This window comes from Silene latifolia, chromosome X (genome assembly GCF_048544455.1).
Source record: "Silene latifolia isolate original U9 population chromosome X, ASM4854445v1, whole genome shotgun sequence".
In the NCBI taxonomy this organism is placed as follows: Eukaryota; Viridiplantae; Streptophyta; class Magnoliopsida; order Caryophyllales; family Caryophyllaceae; genus Silene; species Silene latifolia.
Window position 1 is genome coordinate 110,708,196 of NC_133537.1, and position 18,225 is coordinate 110,726,420.

Consider the following 18,225-nt stretch of genomic DNA (forward strand, 5'->3'; position numbering starts at 1 on the left):
AACATCACCCCCTTCCCACGCGCTCACCAGCCACCACGCGCCACCACAGGCCGTGGCACCACCACCCGATCCCCACACTTACCCAACAACCCAGACCACCCCCACGAGGGTCGACTCCCGCCGGCGAGGTGAACCACGGCCGTCATTTGGCCTGGTTCACCGCCAAACCTCACCAAACGCCCGTGTTTCTCCTCCTGCAACCACCGCAACTATTACCTAGACTCTGCCAAACAACCACCGCCCTACTCGCCGTCAACCCACGAACACCGACCACTTAGCACCACCGTTTCGACCTCCCCCTAGTCCACGGTGGTGCCACCAAAAAACCCACTGTCTAAACTCCCCGAAAACCCGTGTAATAACCCGTTTTACCACCCATGTCGTCGCTCGCCTTTTTCCGCCATTATCACCACCAACAACCACCCTAAACACCACCAATACACTCGCCCCTTACCACCCATTACCTATACCCAGACACCAACCACCAGCATCCCCACCCTAAGACACGAACAACACCCAAAACCCACGACATAAACAATGAAAACAGAAAAGAAATGTGACGTGCTTACCTTTCCGCCACCACAAACCACCACGGCCACCCTCGTACGTCGACAAAAGCCCCTACCCCTTCCTCGTCGCGCCGTCAACAATCCAGGCACTCTCTCTCTCTCTCTCGTTTTGTGTGAAAGCCGAGATGGGATCTGAAGAAAAGAGGGAGGCGGTTTGAGGGAGTGTAGGAGGGAGGCGGGTTGACTGTTGAGGGATTAGGGGTACTATTAGGTTTAGGGTTAGGGTTAGGGTTAGATGGGCGGATGATAATGGGCCACTCAATGGGTCACCACAATTCGAATTCTATATAAAACCGACTCAATTAACTTAGCTCGATACGACGCGAGTTAAATAAAATAACTTAATGAAATTATCGACTCAATAATTTACCCGGCTTACTTGGCAATATAAAATTGATAATAATTAATATATAATGATATCCGTTTAATTTATTATATAATATCCATTTAATTTATTATATAAAATACGGGGTATTACAGTCTTCCCCCCTTAAAATGAACTTCGTCCCAAAGTTCGCTCCCATACCCAAACCTCAAAATGGTATTGTATATCGTACTTACGGACGTCACGCAATTCTAACACGGTTAACACACTTTGACTCATCAATTAAACGTAACAAATACGGAATGTTACATTCGCCTCCTAAAAATAAACTTCGTCCAAGTTTAACTCATCATTTCTTAATCCAATTAACTACAACTAATAATTACCTGCGAACACAAATGTATAACACTATATAATCATCTGAGAACACCATCTTCTTTCCATCTCAATTTCCGATCTCAAACTCAACATAAACTCATTAACCATGGTCGACCGGACCGCAACGTATCTCCCGTAACCATAACTCACTCATAGGCTAACTCATAACACATTACCGTAGTTTAATCACACTCTCCTTTTACACATCAACCAACTAACAGAGGTAGGAATAAAACGTATAAAACTCATTTGCATAGGTACCCCACAACTAACATCAACTTGGTCAACTATAACCTACAAACAAGTGCAAATTAAGCATTAAGATTTTACAATCCTACCCGACTAGAAATATGGTTACGTCCTCGTAACCTCTTTTCACTTTCATATACATATGCAACAAAATCACTATCAACCACATGTAACAGGAAAGAACACACGATAAGATATTGCGCATTAACATTAAAGTCGAAACAAGGTTTTATTATGGAATTAACTGATTGTCAACAAGTAACATTTATTACTTAGCTCATGCTTAACTTAAAACACAACATCAGACTAAAAGAACAACAAGAAAGGGACCAAGGTTTACACGGTTTCACAACTAAACGAATTTGATGATCAATTATAGACTTTGAACGAGCGAGAGCAGAATCAACAAAACAATTTAAAACTTCTCACATTTGTAAACATGTCACGTAAAATGATATACCACCGCTATCCCTCCCAATCACAGGATCTCATTGACATGTCCGTACAACCATTTTACTCACTCACTGGTTTAGGTCACGAATTAGGCCGATGAATTTAAGCAATCACCAACATACTCATAATTCATATTTTAAATTATCAAAATTGTTTGCACGATATCACCTCTGAAAACATGTTTCCCGATAAAAGTAACAACATATGATCTATGACAACGACAACATTTAACTTCATTTTCAAAACCTTTACTTTCATACTGGACGGTGAATAACTTTCCTAATTATAGATCTTATAACAGAGTCGTCCATAGAATCCATTTACTTACTTTACATTTAACTCAAAGTCATATAGACTTAATTTAATTCCTTTAAACAAAACCAGCTTAGGTGTCGACTCATATATCGTAATTTACAGGTTCATCTTATTCATTTCAAAGTCCTATCTTTATTAATGCACGACTATTACCTCAATCATCAGGATTTTAATTGCACTTCTTTACTCCGTTATATTCACGGCTCAACTAAACGTAACTATAATGACTATCATTTAAACCAACGCATATCATGTGAATCATAGAAGGGTTATCCCATTATAATTGCTAATATATTTATCATAAACAATCTTTATTAAAATATAATTGATAGTGATGACTCGAAAATCTAGTTATACCAATCGTCGTATTATATCAAACAATTTCCTTTATATCATGCTCCTACAATTGCAAGAATCCCTTTAGTATTTTATGACGATATAATGATGAACATATCCACTAAGAATTAACAACACTGTTTATTTTCATGTTATAGGTTTTAGGTTTAACTGAAATAATTTAATGCAATGTAAGTAATAAATATACTATAGGCACACCGACTCACATGAAAGCCTTTAAACTCAGATGACATCCTATATGGGTGGACATTTAGACACGATCATTACTACCATCCATGTGTAAACATTTAAACATAATTATTATAATCATTCATGCGAGTATATTAGGACAATCACCTTAGCTTTTAACGCCATCAATTTTACTTAGGTACGACGATATAGTTTTATTATTCATATATATCCGACCACTATGCAAATATGATATAAAATATTACAACATGCCAAATGTATATAAAATATGCAAACAACTGGACTCGTATAACATATTTCACCCTTGATTAGAAATCAATTTAAATAAGCTTATTCAATTTTACTCATATTATCATGCCAATAATGTTATCGACTAAACTTTAATTTTATCACTGATTAAGATACCTAACTACTGAACATGCGTGCTACTATTGTCATATAAAACATTATAAATTTACATTACTAAGGCTCGTGGATTAATCAAACAATTGTATGAAAACCTAACATAGAACGCACATTTTAAATGTTTTGGTTTACGTTGTAACTTCCAAAAATCACGAATAAATAACTGCTCGATTAAAACTTGATTCATATTACTTTTATAAAACACGGAGAGTTAAAACACAGGGGAAAAAGAATTAGGTACAAAACACAAAAATTTCATTTTTAAGGAATTTTACAACTCAGTTGGTCCAAACAAACATGTGACAAAGAATTGGTCCAAGACTTGGGTCGGCCTTTGCAAAACCTACCGTTTAATATAAAGACATCAAGAATTTTCGTGGTTTGTTAATTTGAAAACATATGCGAAACTTCTGATCGATGGAGTTGGAATTATGCAAAAATTATTAACACAATTTAAATGAGGATTTTTACAAAATCGTTGGTCAAAACATCACTCTACAGAACTTCCCGACCACAGCCCACTAAAATATTTATAACTCCTAATCCGTATATCATATAAGCATGAAACCAACGCCAAATGAACACTAACTCACGAGGCTATCTCTCATAAAATTTTCATCCCTAGGCAATAAACAGAAAAGAAATGGCAGTAAGATCAAGTCGAGAGTAAAATCATACAACGTGTTTCAGCACTAGGTCATTCATTTTCTACGTTTCAAACTCTTACAACCATACTATCGATACTAACTCATCCTAACTTAAATCTCACACTGTACTTTTGCAAACATCTATCCCGTAGAATCCCTTCGCATCTCGATCCACTCCTTACATCTAAATCACGATAGCTATGACTAAAACATGCAATTCAACAGTGTTTCTAATTACTATCACAATACTATACTAGCATGGCTTCGGGATCACATAATCGCATATTACTAGGCATAATAGTACAATCAACACATCATTCAACATCCAACTAGGTAACTATCATTGACTCGCAATTATTTTCATACTCACGGCTACCACAACACTTCATTGATTATTAACCTGAACTCGAAAATTTTATTTCTCATTTCTACAACATCATATGCTCACGTCATCATTCATACAAAATACTTACCGTAGCGTTGTCCTGCAGAATGGTTAGAATATATGGGTCGCAAGGTATACATCACTCGGTTATGCAATAATCAATGTATCAATCAGTTAACACTTAGGCAACGATATTGGAATTTCATGTTCAACCTCAAGCAACTTTGCTACCCTTTCTCTCATATACACTCGTGGTTCCGGTCAAATTGAGAGGGGGCTGGTTCGGTGTGAGGGGGCCCCTAACTCATACCTTACCTTAGTGTGCTCCTAACAGTTCTATCCCGGGGTTCATTTTATTTAGACTCTTCCTATGTTCATTGGGTTCATTGGTTTAGGCCTGAGGATCGTTCGCTCTGATACCACTTTGTAACACCCCCATTTATTTAAGGGCCTGAACTAGGACTCCTCAGATAAATGACGGTGTTACCATCTCGGAAACCCGAGGCAGTAGATACAAAGGAAAGAAACACAAGATTACTTTATTAAAATGTTTATAGTGAGATTACAACTGGAATTAAAACAAGCCTCCAAAAATATGGCCAAAAGATAAAGTCTGATAAAACTACTAATAAGACTAAGGTGGGCTAGGCACTAAGTCCGTCATCCAAGCTCTCTTCCCGGCCAGCTCCCATCAGTCTCTGAAATACCTGTCAATCTGCTCCCAATAATTGGATCATCACAGCGCATACGAATACATTGTGGTCACCGCGAAGCCGAGTAGGGAAAACAATTAAACAACAAAATATGATATGCATGATCCTCCGTCACCTCCATCTCCATCTCAACTCATATCTCATATCTCATTTCTCATAACCGGACAACCCATACCGATCCCCGGTAGACTATATATATCGACCGTAGCCGATCCCCGCTCGCTTGTTGAGGACACCAGGGCAAGTCCTGCAGAACCCGCCTGGGCCTTATCACAATCCACATCGTATCTCAACATCGCCACTCCTACACCATCCTCCAACTCCAATGCATATGAAATGCTCAACAGTAATAATGCAACACAATATGTATATTAATGAATGAAATCATGCCAGCTACCGAATGTTGTGATAACAAACTCAACACGATCAACACAAATCAATCACCTTCCCGTATATGAATCATAACGTAAATCAACAATCACGAATCAAGTCAACACAATTCAACAACAACGATAATAGGACAAGTGTATTTCCCTACCTCAAGTGCCAAAGCAAATCCAATTAGCGATTAAGCGGTTAAATAAAGCAATGAATTTGATTATCGATCCTTCACGAATCCGTCACCTAAAACAATTATAATATTTATAATTATTAACTACTAAATATAGAAATCTCCCAAAGTGGAAACTTTCCCGATATAGTAACTTTTCTCTTTTAACAAACCCGACTCAAAGACCCGTCTTTAATTAATTAGTCATTATTAATTATTATTTTATTTTAAATAACTCGGAACTCAAACCAAAACGATAATTAGAGGTTTAAACGAATTATGTGATGAAACGAATCAACACTTGAACAACTCGAACAATCCCGACTCAAATTATATTAAATAACTCGGGAATTAACTTAACTCAATTATTTAATGACACGGGAATTATATTAATTAATTAAGAACACGACCCATTACGAAATATAACGATTAAATTATGAAAACCCGTTTTTAAACACTAAAACAACCCGTTAACAACATCACCCCCTTCCCACGCGCTCACCAGCCACCACGCGCCACCACAGGGCCGTGATGTACCACCAGCCCGATCCCCACACTTACCCAACCACCCAGGACCACCCCACGAGGGTCGACTCCCACGGCGAGGTGAACCACGGCCGTCATTTGGCCCCGGTTCACCGCCAAACCTCACCAAACGCCCGTGTTTCTCCTCCTGCAACCACCGCAACTATTACCTAGACTCTGCCAAACAACCACCGCCCTACTCGCCGTCAACCCACGAACACCGACCACTTAGCACCACCGTTTCGACCTCCCCCTAGTCCACGGTGGTGCCACCCAAAACCTACTGTCTAAACTCCCCGAAAACCCGTGTAATAACCCGTTTCTACCACCCATGTCCCGCTCTTTGCCTTTTTCCGCCATTATCACCACCAACAACCACCCTAAACACCACCAATACACTCGCCCCTTACCACCCATTACCTATACCCAGACACCAACCACCGGCATCCCCACCCTAAGACACGAACAACACCCAAAACCCACGACATAAACAATGAAAACAGAAAAGAAATGTGACGTGCTTACCTTTCCGCCACCACAACAGCCACCACGGCCACCCTCAGACGTCGACAAAAGCCCCTACCCCTTCCCTGCTGCGCCGTCAACAATCCAGGCACTCTCTCTCTCTCTCGTTTTGTGTGAAAGCCGAGATGGGATCTGAAGAAAAGAGGGAGGCGGTTTGAGGGAGTGTAGGAGGGAGGCGGGTTGACTGTTGAGGGATTAGGGGTACTATTAGGTTTAGGGTTAGGGTTAGGGTTAGATGGGCTGGACAGATAATGGGCCAGCTCAATGGGTCAGCTCACAATTCGAATTCTATATAAACCGACTCAATTAACTTAGCTCGAACACGACGCGAGTTAAATAAAATAACTTAATGAAATTATCGACTCAATAATTTACCCGGCTTACTTGGCAATATAAAATTGATAATAATTAATATATAATGATATCCGTTTAATTTATTATATAATATCCATTTAATTTATTATATAAAATACGGGGTATTACAAGTTCACTGAAGTTGCTAGATATCGTGCCAAAGTTACATTGTTTGAAGATAGAAGTTATACAATTGTTCACTGAACTGCAGTTATCTGTTGTATAAATCTGACTACATTTTGAATAACTTTAGTTTTCAGAATGTATAACTCTTGTTATTATATGTATAACTCTACTTGCAGAATGTATAACTCTTGCTGCCATATGTATAACTCTACTTGCAGAGTGTATAACTCTTGTTGCCATATGTATAACTCTACTTGCAGAGTGTATAACTCTTGTTGCCATATGTATAACTCTACTTTCAGAATAACTTTAGAAGTTATACAATTGTTCACTGAACTGCAGTTATTTGTAGTATAAATCTGATTACATTTTAAATAACTTTAGCTTTCAGAATGTAGAACTCTTGTTATTATATGTATATCTCTACTTGCAGAATGTATAACTCTTGTTGCCATATGTATAACTCTACCTTGATAATGTTTAACTCTTATTATTATATGTATAAGACTACTATATGGATGGAGACGTTATTTAGATGACAGTAACTTCATAATTTAATTTGATTACAGGGACACTAGCTACACGGTGAAGCTGTATGATGTTTGAAAGGATGGGAATTTTGTGCCGACATATAGTATGGATTTTGTCGGCTAACGGCAAGGAGACAATTCCAGATGATTACATTTCTACAAGATGGAGAAAAGATGCATTGCAATTCAGATTATCAGAATGTGATGGTGAACAAACGGATTCAAATAGTAGCGCTGATGGAAAAGAAGTTGAGATGGTGAAGTTGTGGTCAGAAGTTCATGCGACCATTGGTTTACTTCGTGGCATGAGTGTGACTGAAGTTGTGAACTTAAGCTCCTTAATTAGACAGTTCAAGGAGAAACTTTTACCGTACAAGAAAGATTTAACTAAGCAGCAGGAATTCGAGCAAATTCTTGGTTGCCCCGCCAGTGACGAGGTAACAATACTTCCACCAAAACAATCCAAAAAAAAGGCAGCGGTAAAAGAATGGTGTCAGCTAAGGCTAAAGCCATTGCCTTGGCTTGTAAGCCAAAGTGCATGTGTAATAACTGCAAACAAATGGCACACCACGATAAACGGAACTACCCTAAACCATTTTCTGAGCATCCACCGTCTTCACCAGCATCTGAAGGAGTAGAAGAAGAAGAAGAAGAAGAAGAAGAAGAAGAAGAAGAAGAAGAAGAAGAAGAAGAAGAAGAAGAAGAAGAAGAAGAAGAAGAAGAAGAAGAATAGAGAAACTTAACAGGCTGTAGTAGTAGGCAGTAGAAAAATACCTCCGTCTCAACGAATTATTTACAATCGTTTTTTCTTTAAAAGGTAAAAAATCTGGTGAGACAGAAGGGGTATTCAGTAGCTAGCTTTTGTCTAATTTGAATGGAGTTTGCACTTGAATGATGTAATTTGGTAACTTCACCTTCCAGATTGTATAACTTCAGTAATATGAGTGTGAAATTTCAAGCTAATGTTGTATAACTCTTTTACACAATTTGGATGACTTTGGACGAAACCCATTTTGGTAGCTTGTTGTTCATGGCAAAAGCTCCAATATTTAAAATTTTGATAAAGAACGAATTATAAGTTCAGTGGGTTTAAGTAAAACTCTTACCCATATTTGCATAACTGTACTTCACAAAGTGTATAACTCTTATAGTTATCTTTTGCCCTTGTTTCTATAATTGTCGATATATTTGAATAACGTCATGTGTTGTATAACTCTTGTACACAATTTGTATAACTCTTGTTATTTTTTTGTATAACTCATAACTGTCTATTAAATTTTGCCTTTTTCATAACTGCAGTCATGTGTTGTATAACTCTTGTACACAATTTGTATAACTTTACTTCACAGAGTGTTAAACTCTTATACTTATCTGTATAACTTGGATTTTAATTATAACGGACCAAGATGATATAATAACAATCTATTCCAAAAAAAGTTGTCTAAGTTGTTAAGGAGTTTCTTGACAACATACTAGAGTTGCAAAAACAGAGACTACAAAATGAATGGAAATACATTCTATTTTTTCACAGGTTTTTTCTCTGCTTTCCGCGCCATTTTTCGTCTGGCTTCTAGTTGCTTCAGGATCTGGTCTTTCTCGCCAATAAAACCGTTGACCTAGGTCAGAACTCCTTACCCGATGATGTTCATGTCAGCTAGGACAAGTGACGCTGCCATCTGGATTACCAAATATCGACGGTTCACTTTCCTCTCAAGATCAACATGACCAAAACTATCACCGTCGTACATTAACATGTGCATCATTGTGAACAAGCCAGGCTCGGTGTCGTTGATCGTTTGCTTATGCCAAGCAAACTAGACCTAACGAAACTGGTACTCCGGTAGGAATTTCCCTCTGTCCTCGTCCCTAGACTCCAGATAGTCGCTCATGAGGCTCGCCTGGCACAAACAAGAAACGTCAAAAAGTGAAATTGTAAAGCGGTAACAACACTTTTGAGTTGAACGTAATTACAATTTAATTCCACTTACAATTATGTGACACGCTTTGCATATCTCCGACTGGCCCGGATTTGAGTAGTACTTATTGTCAAGAAGATCAATCGTACGTGAATTAAAGTTGATACATGCACATGCATAATGAGCTTCAATCTTAATGGGTACGAAGATTAAATCAGCCTTCAAGCTTAAATCATATCCACTGTCGATTCTGAAGACGTCCCACACATTGTACAACCTTTTGGTGTTTTGTGTTTGTTGGACAGGGTTTCGTACAAAGTTCAAGATTATTTCCTGCTCAAGTAGAAGTATATGTATGAGAATACCAGAGGAGTTATAGGGGTTGTGAAATGGAGTTGCACAGTAACTCTTATAGCATATTGAAGTATGACTAAGTTCATACTGGCTATTAATAACTTCTCAAAACTAAATGTGTAACTCCATAGAGGGTATGTATAACTTTAGTCATATTTTCCACTGTGAAAGTTTTAAATATCATACCCTCAATGTATAACTCTAAAGAGGGTATGTGAAACTCTTATAGCATATTAAAAGATTGATTACAACCATACCATATGACGGATACCGAAGAAAGACGAACGAGAAAACGCGCACTCCTCTGCCTCCAAACGATTAAGCAACAAGGACCAACACTCAATCACTGAATCATCCATTGGCGTCTCAGGGAGCATGGACAACATTTGTAAACTATTAATTGTTGCGTGTCGGGAATAGTTCACAAGTAGTTCACTGTGGTTCAGACAGTAGGTGTTAATCAGGCTATAACGTCTACTAAATGGGAAGGCAACTGCTATTAAAATGACTGCATAACTTCAGTGATGAAACATATAACTGCAGATTAGGAATGTGTAACTCCATTAATGATATGTATAACTTTAGTTAGTAAAGTTATACATTTCATAGTTGAAGTTATACAAAGCATAAAACAGTACTCAAGTGGTTCTGTTGATTTTAGACAGCTTACCCATTTGGAAATTTGTAGTCATCAAGGAAAACGTAATCAACCACTTGTTTGCGATACACCGGGATATCCTTAATTAATGCCTTGTTTAACTTCAGCATCTTGGCAACCACTGTAAGGTCGGCGTCTGGTTCCCCACAATATATGGTGCAACCAAGACCATCGCCCTTACCCTGGGAGCGGCAATTAACAGCTGAGAGGACCCGACTAGACGGCGTCTGGCCCAGGGCTACTTTGGAAGGTGGAGTCTGATAGGTTGAACTGACTTTAGAGCAAGGGCGTTTAGCTGAATTGTTCTCTCCGGCGATTCCGACACCTCTCTTCCTTCCACTTATGTTGCCGGCTAACCTCTGTGCCTCACGCAGCTCCTCCATTTCACGGTCTTTAACCTCCTTAAAAGTTTTTACCCTAGATAACACAGCTTCCCTATCCACGTTAATGTCACTGAGGACAAGGGTGGCAGCAACTTCCGCTCGCATGAGGTCATTGTTGTCTTTTGTCCCTATGGTACACTCGAATGGCTCTCCACGGTATAGCAACATATGAACCATGACGTAAAGACCACAGTCATTGTCAGTATACCCTGCTCCCTGCCAGTTGAATTTAATGTTTACAAAAGGAAACCCTTCAACTTTCTTCCCTTTGTCGAGCCCTTTGGAGACCATATACTTTCCCATCGCATCAGCCTGGCAAAAGTTAGGCAAGGCGTTTAAACGGGGAAGACCAATTAACAAAACAATGGAGCTGAAAATTAATATAGTCACAAGTTTTATAAGTCTTACAGTAATACGCGCAATCCCTCCATATGGTAATTTCCGAAGATCGTCCTCGTAAGAACGATTATCAAGGTACTCGATCTGCTCAGAGAGGAAATTTATGCAAATGCAAGAGTAGTGATCTTGATCGTCAGTGCTTACCGGGACGAAAACCTACAAACATGCACCAAAAGTCTAAGAGTTATAAAACATAATTAGAAGCTTAGAGGTATACATATTGTGCATAATTGGAATTATACATTTTATGGTTAGAGTTATACATTATATATATAGAGTTGTACATACTATTTCTAGAGTTATACATTATATGCCTAGAGTTGTACAGTATATGCTCAGGGTTTTGATGAGTGGCTAACTGATCGGTCCGTTTCGTGTTCACAATTTAATAGATGTTGTCGTTGGGTCACGTCCGAATCAAAACACAATTTATAGCTTCACAAACAACTCTAAAATTAGTAAAGAGACAAGTAAAGGTCGGATCCCAAGGGACGGGAATTGAGATGAGATTTCTATTGAAACTAGTGGTGTCTTAGGGGTGTCACAATTTGGGTTGATGTAGAAGGTCACTAACTAAATAGCAATGAAAGTAAATAAGCAAGATGAATTAAAAGGGTTGTAAACAATTGATAAAAAGCACTAGGGTGTCATGGGGTCATAGGGGAATCATGGGAATTGATCATACAAACATGTTCTCAAATTATAAGCAAGCAATTATTGTTGTGATGGATTGAGTTGGGTTATATCTTACAATCCTAGGAAAGTTTGGGTCCCGGAGCCGAATCGATTAGATTGTACAACACCTATAAGTCGACTTAGTCTTCCCTACTCAACAACATGCATGGTCTAATGAGACTCGAGTTGGTTTATGTTTTACAAGTCTCATTGAAAAGATAGGTGATGGATAAAAAATGCAAGGATTCATAGGCTCACATTTCATCAAACATAACATGTGCATGAGTTGACATCAAAACAAGCAAGCAAATAAACCATGAAAGCATATTAATTTAAGCATGAATCATTCCCCATGTTGGTTTCCCCTAATTACCCATTAACCCTAGCTAGGTCACTACTCACTCATTATCATGTTGATCATGCTAGCAAGGTTGTCAATCATACCAACAAAAGGAAACATGATGAATAAATGAAAGTAATTAACAATAATTAAAAAGGGATTAAGAGAATTATACCTACTAATGATTCCAATAATAAAGCAAAGAATAAAAGAAGTACTTGATGCTTGATTGAGAGGTTGTCAATCTCCCAATAATAACCCAAATAATCTTCAATTACCCAAAATAAAGGATGAACGAAAGAGAGATTAAGGAAATAAAACTTGTATTAGAACTTGATTAATTGTTGATTACAATACTAAAGAGAGATTTGATTGATATTAACTACTCTAAATATTGATAAGAAGAACATGCTCTTCTAATTAGACTAATGGGGTATTTATAGTGGAAATTAGGTGGATGCATTAGGGTTAACTAAGGGCTAAACTAGTAATTACACTTTTTAGATTGAGCAGGGAGAAGCCGGTATTTTTCGAAGGAAGGGCTTCTTTCTTTGTAGCTTGGAGAAGACGAAATTTCACATTGTCTGCATCGAATCCGTGCGTATTGGAGTCTCGGGACGGGCGGATTCTAGCAGGGAAGACGGGCGTCTTGGGGGAATCGGGCGGATTCTCGTGGCTGCTATCCGGGCGTCTTTGAAGGAAGACGCACGGATTGTGCTTGAGGAGGACGGGCGGATTCGGGACAATCCGCTCGGATTGTAGCTCAGCACGGTTTCTTCTTCTTTTCTTCCCTTTTCTTCATAAAATCCTTGGGGATTTCCTTGGGGATGCAAGGATCCTTTCTCAACATTCCTCATCTACTATAATATGTACAAAGGCCTTCTAATCTTGTCTCTCCTTAATGCTTGGTCATTGAATTCAATCAATTTAGTCTCGTTTTGCCATGAAAATGCAAGATTTGCACTCCTTTCCTACCAAGGGATCAAAATCTCAAAGAATATGCAAAACAAAGAACTAAAGACAATAAATGACCCAAATATGCACCAAAAAGCATGGGAACAAGGCTAATTCGGGGGCTAAATATGCGCTAATTATGGTTACATCAAATATCCCCAAACCGAACCTTTGCTCGTCCCGAGTAAAGAGGTGACAAAGACTAGGACCATTATTTAAACTAACCTAATAACATAGCCGATATGAGACAATTAGCGGGTCTCACTCCGCCCCTTCAACTCACAACAAGACAACCATGAGGTAGGATGCCTTCTTGCAAGGCAAGGTGGGTCTTGCCAAAATGGCGACACATCCAAACATTAAGCACACAAAATCAAATAATGGATGCATCTACAAAAGGAATAGTCACTTCCTCATCAAGTGGCGGAGGCACTAAGAGAGAACAAATTTAAGAGCATGTAATCCTTTACAAATACTAGTTCAACAAATTACTAAGGCTAAGAGGATGGCACTAAATCACCTTCAAATGGTGTTAAACTAGACTACTTTCGTCCTCAATTTCCAAATGCTTTCGTCAAGAGCGATCGGATGGTGGTGGAATGATGATCCCTATGATGCTAGTAGCATATGACATGACAAGTCTCGAATTATCTACAAAAGTAAAGGTCATGGATCATCCCAAGCTCGACAAAGTGGTTTGATAAAAAGGCTTTTTGGGAATGAAATGCTCAAATCTTTATAAACAAGGGTGGATATGACTAGTATTCAAAATTGTCCTCATTTAACTTCACATTTCAAAAATTTAAGATGGGGTTTGTCCCTTCCGGGCTAGTGTCCTTTGCTTTCGCAAATCGTTTATTAGGCAACCGGTTAACCTCTAGACAATAGCTTTTCGGGGTGATAGTCACTCTGTCTCTGGGCGGCCGAATTCACAACCGTGTGGGGGCCCAATTCAATGGATCCCGCTCCAAAGCACATCGAAGTGGTACGCCTCCATCAAACAACTAAATTTCTCAACATTTCAACATTTCATAACATTTGAGGTTTCCTTGGCATTAAATTATTTCCACATGACAAAATTCTTGAAATGAACACTTCAAGCTTATTAATAGAAAATATTTTTGGGTTGCCTTACCACAAGGTCAATCAAGGTCACCTAGACAAGTTAACCAAGTCCACATCGCATCACAGGGTTGGATAGGTGACTCACATGCAAACCCTTGACTAGGCTTTGGGTCATGGGTCAAAAGACACTAGTATGACACTATCTAGGGTGTTTTACAACCATTCTAGTAGACAAAGTCTTAAGTTGAAAAAGTATTTGTAATGGCTTAGTGCTCTTGTCAAAGTTCTCAATTAGGCACTTTTCAAAATGTTTTATCTAAATGCAACTACATGCCATGATGCAACTAATATATACATCCTAATGCAAGTGATTCTATCAACTAATATGACATATAAACTAAATGCAAGTCCTAAATTCACATTGTTATACCGCATCAATCAAAATAAAGCCACATAGTCATTAACATAAAGAGGAAAAAGGAAATTGGAAAGATCATACCATGCGGTCTTCATGAACCTCATGTCTCGGATGTGGCGTAGTCATTCAATGTGAACAAGGATAGAACAAACACAATATATACAACAATATATACAATATATATATAACTACACTACAAAAGGAATAAACATGTTTTTGGGTTTTTCAAATTTCAAATTTTTATAGATTTTTTTTTTGAAATTTTTCAATTTTTTTGGATTTTGGAATAAAAGTTAAGTTAGAATTCCCCATCCCCACACTAATATGGGCATTGTCCTCAATGGCCAAAATGATGGGAAATTATGCAAACATGATGCATGATTTCTACACTAAATGCAAGCTACACTAATCTATACTACATGATGTATGGTTTTTGTTTATGACGGAGAGGATAATTTTGATTACCTCCCATTGTGTATGCATTAACTTCCCCAAACCGAACTAGACATTATTGCTAATGTCTAAGGATGGGTGTAGTTCATGCACACACTATGGAATGCATGAAACTAATTTTGTCAATTTGGATTTTGAAAGGTGGGAACAATAAAATGAGAACACCTCAATGGTACCGAGGTGTGAGTCCTCTATGGTGCTAGGACTACTCCAACAATGATCAAGAAAAATAAATAAATAGAACAAAGAGAGAAATAGACAAACCTTGAGAGGGTAGGAGCCTCCAAAGCTTGCTAATCTTCCATCATATCATCACTATCATCATCATCCTCATTAGAAGTGGTCTCATTGCCACTTCCCTCTTCACTTGCTTCTTCACCTTCTTCTTCACCTTGCTCATCATCCTCTTCTCCTTCTTCACTTGCTTCCTTATCAATGTTATCATCAACCTCTTCATTACCAACAACCTCATTGTCACCCGGAACAACCCTAGATGCACTCGGAAATAGGACTTCCTTATCCGCCCAACTAGGCAAAGGACATGATGGGTCGAGTAGTCCTTGCCTATGTAAGTGTAAGAGGGGTGGATATTGAGCTAAGTAAGCATTTTTCCGATCCTCAAAGGCTTGCTTGTGAATTGCTTGCATGAGAAGAGTCAAATAATCATTTCTTGCTTCAACACCTTCCGGCTTGAACTCTTGGTACTCAAAAGGGTAAGGTGGTGTGACAATGGAAGAGGAGGGTATTTCAAGTTCACCCTTTTGTTGTTGGATAATATACTCGGCCTCTTTTGAAAGGGGAAGTAGATAATTGGTCCGGTGGACACTCAATCGACAAATCTTTGAAGGCAAAGTGAAAGAACTAGCCTCACTAGTGAGCCATCCATACTTGGTGTCAAGAGGGTTATGGGCAACCCACTTGTACTTGTGTATCATAGTATGCAAGTCAACGAGATGACCACCTTCTTTCGCCCCATACTTGTTATCTTTGTTGAAGTTTGGATCAAAGTATTTAGCTAGGATAGTGACTAGGCCGCCATTCACAATAACGATAGTGCCTTTCTTCCCACAATCAATATTTAACCATCTATCCACCAAGAGCCTTAGAAAGTTAAAAGGCTTGGTGTGTTTCCTATGAACGTTCAAAGCCGACTCAAGAAGAACAAAATCGAGTTTGGTGAAATGGTTGGTGTCTTTTCTTGCATTGATGGTGTTCCCTACGACCTTGTGCCATACTCTTATGCCCGGATGGTGGACTAAAAGAGCACGACTCGCATGAAAGTCTTCAAATTTCCTTCCGGAAATCGCCTCCCAAAGAGGGTCGGGGTCATATTTGCCAACATTCTTAAAATAACTCGGAGAATCACTAAGACCCAAAGCTTTACCCATTTCCTCAAAGGAGATGCGCCTACTAACATTAGCTAGACAAAACTCGATGGTCTCCATGGTCTCAACCTTGTTAACTTTCGAAGAACTCAAAAATTCTAAGGTAAGGGAGGGGTATGTCAATTCTTTTGATTCAAACAATTTCTCCAACCCCATGGCTTTGAAAAAGGCTCTAGTTTGCTCAAAGACACCCAATTTTTCTAAGGTATCTTCACAAATAAACTTGGTGGATTGAAATGATTTTCTAGCAAACTTGGCAAAAGTGTCCCTATGGGATTTTGAAATGAAAATTACCTCTGGATAGTTTGCAAGTTGATCAATTTCCGGAGTAGTAGATGTTGTTGCTCCCATGGGAGGTTGTTGTTGTTGTTTCACTTCCAAGGTTGGGGTTGCTACCACCATAGCCAATGCTTTCTTTGCTTGAAGAGTATTTTGCCTTAATGAAAGTGTTTTTGCCTTTGGTGCCTTTGCCTTTGTTGCCTTTGTTGCTCCCTTAGTCCTTGCCATTGATGAATTAACCAAGAAAGGAGTGAAAAATCTTCAATTTCTAGTGCACCCAAATCGATTTAAAGATGAAAGGCTTTGCCTTTATGAATTCAAAAATCGACTCAAAGGTTGAAGATTTTGTGCTTGGTTTTTATTTTTGTTAAAAAAGGAGTGATTGATTTGATGTTAAAAGGATGTTTTGATTTGATTTTGGTGAATGTTGTTGAGGAATTTTGTTTTTGTGATGGAGAGGATGAGGGTTTTGAGCATTTTGGCTTTTGTATGAGAGATTTGGATGGAACTTGGTGTTTTCATTGTAATAGTTGGAATATGGGGTACCACTCTTGTATGCTTGGAAAGCATTCACTTGTTCATTTGTTCCCCTACATTCACCTTGGTCATGTCCCAAAGTTCCACAATTCTCACATATCCCACTTGGGATTGATGAGGATGCCGTCATGGCATTAACATGATGCTTTGATGATTTTGAGGTTTCTTCAAGTCTAGCCATAGCTTGTTCAAACTTCAAATTGATTGTGTCAACGTGAGCACTAAGTTGATCACCAATTGAGTAACGGAGTCCACTTCATGTCTTCCTCCTCTAGTAGCCTTGCGAGGTCTACTATATTGTGAGTTATGGACCGCCATTTCCTCAATCTTGTTCCATGTTTGATTGTCATCAACTTCGATGAACATTCCATTTGATCCCATGTTGAGAATGTTCCTTGAATCTTCATATAAACCGTTCCAAAATTGTATTACCAAGAACCACTCGCTAAGTCCATGGTGAGGACATGAGCGACAAATTCCCTTAAACCGCTCCCAAGCTTCATACAAAGATTCTTCATCCCTTTGCTTAAAACCCGTAATTTGAGCTCTTAGCATGTTAGTCTTTTCCGGTGGGTAGAACTTTTTGTAGAAAGCTAGAGCCAATTTCTTCCAAGAATCTATTCCGAGAGTGGCCTTAACAAGGCCCTTCAACCATTGTTTCGCGGTGCCGATTAGAGAAAAAGGAAATAAGACCCATCGAATTTGGTCTTGAGTCACACCGGTTTGAGAAATCGCATCACAATAGTCACAAAAGGTTTCCATATGAGAATGAGGGTCTTCACTAGGCATCCCCCCAAATTGGCTCCTTTCGACT

The 18,225-nt window shown here is 38.7% G+C and overlaps 1 non-coding gene across 1 annotated transcript; it reads left to right on the forward strand.

The window, feature by feature from the left end:
* Positions 1-17,859: 17,859 nt before the first annotated feature.
* LOC141626100 (small nucleolar RNA R71) lies at positions 17,860-17,966 on the forward strand. The gene has a single exon (XR_012535825.1). It is a non-coding gene; the product is annotated as a small nucleolar RNA R71 (small nucleolar RNA).
* Positions 17,967-18,225: the final 259 nt, after the last annotated feature.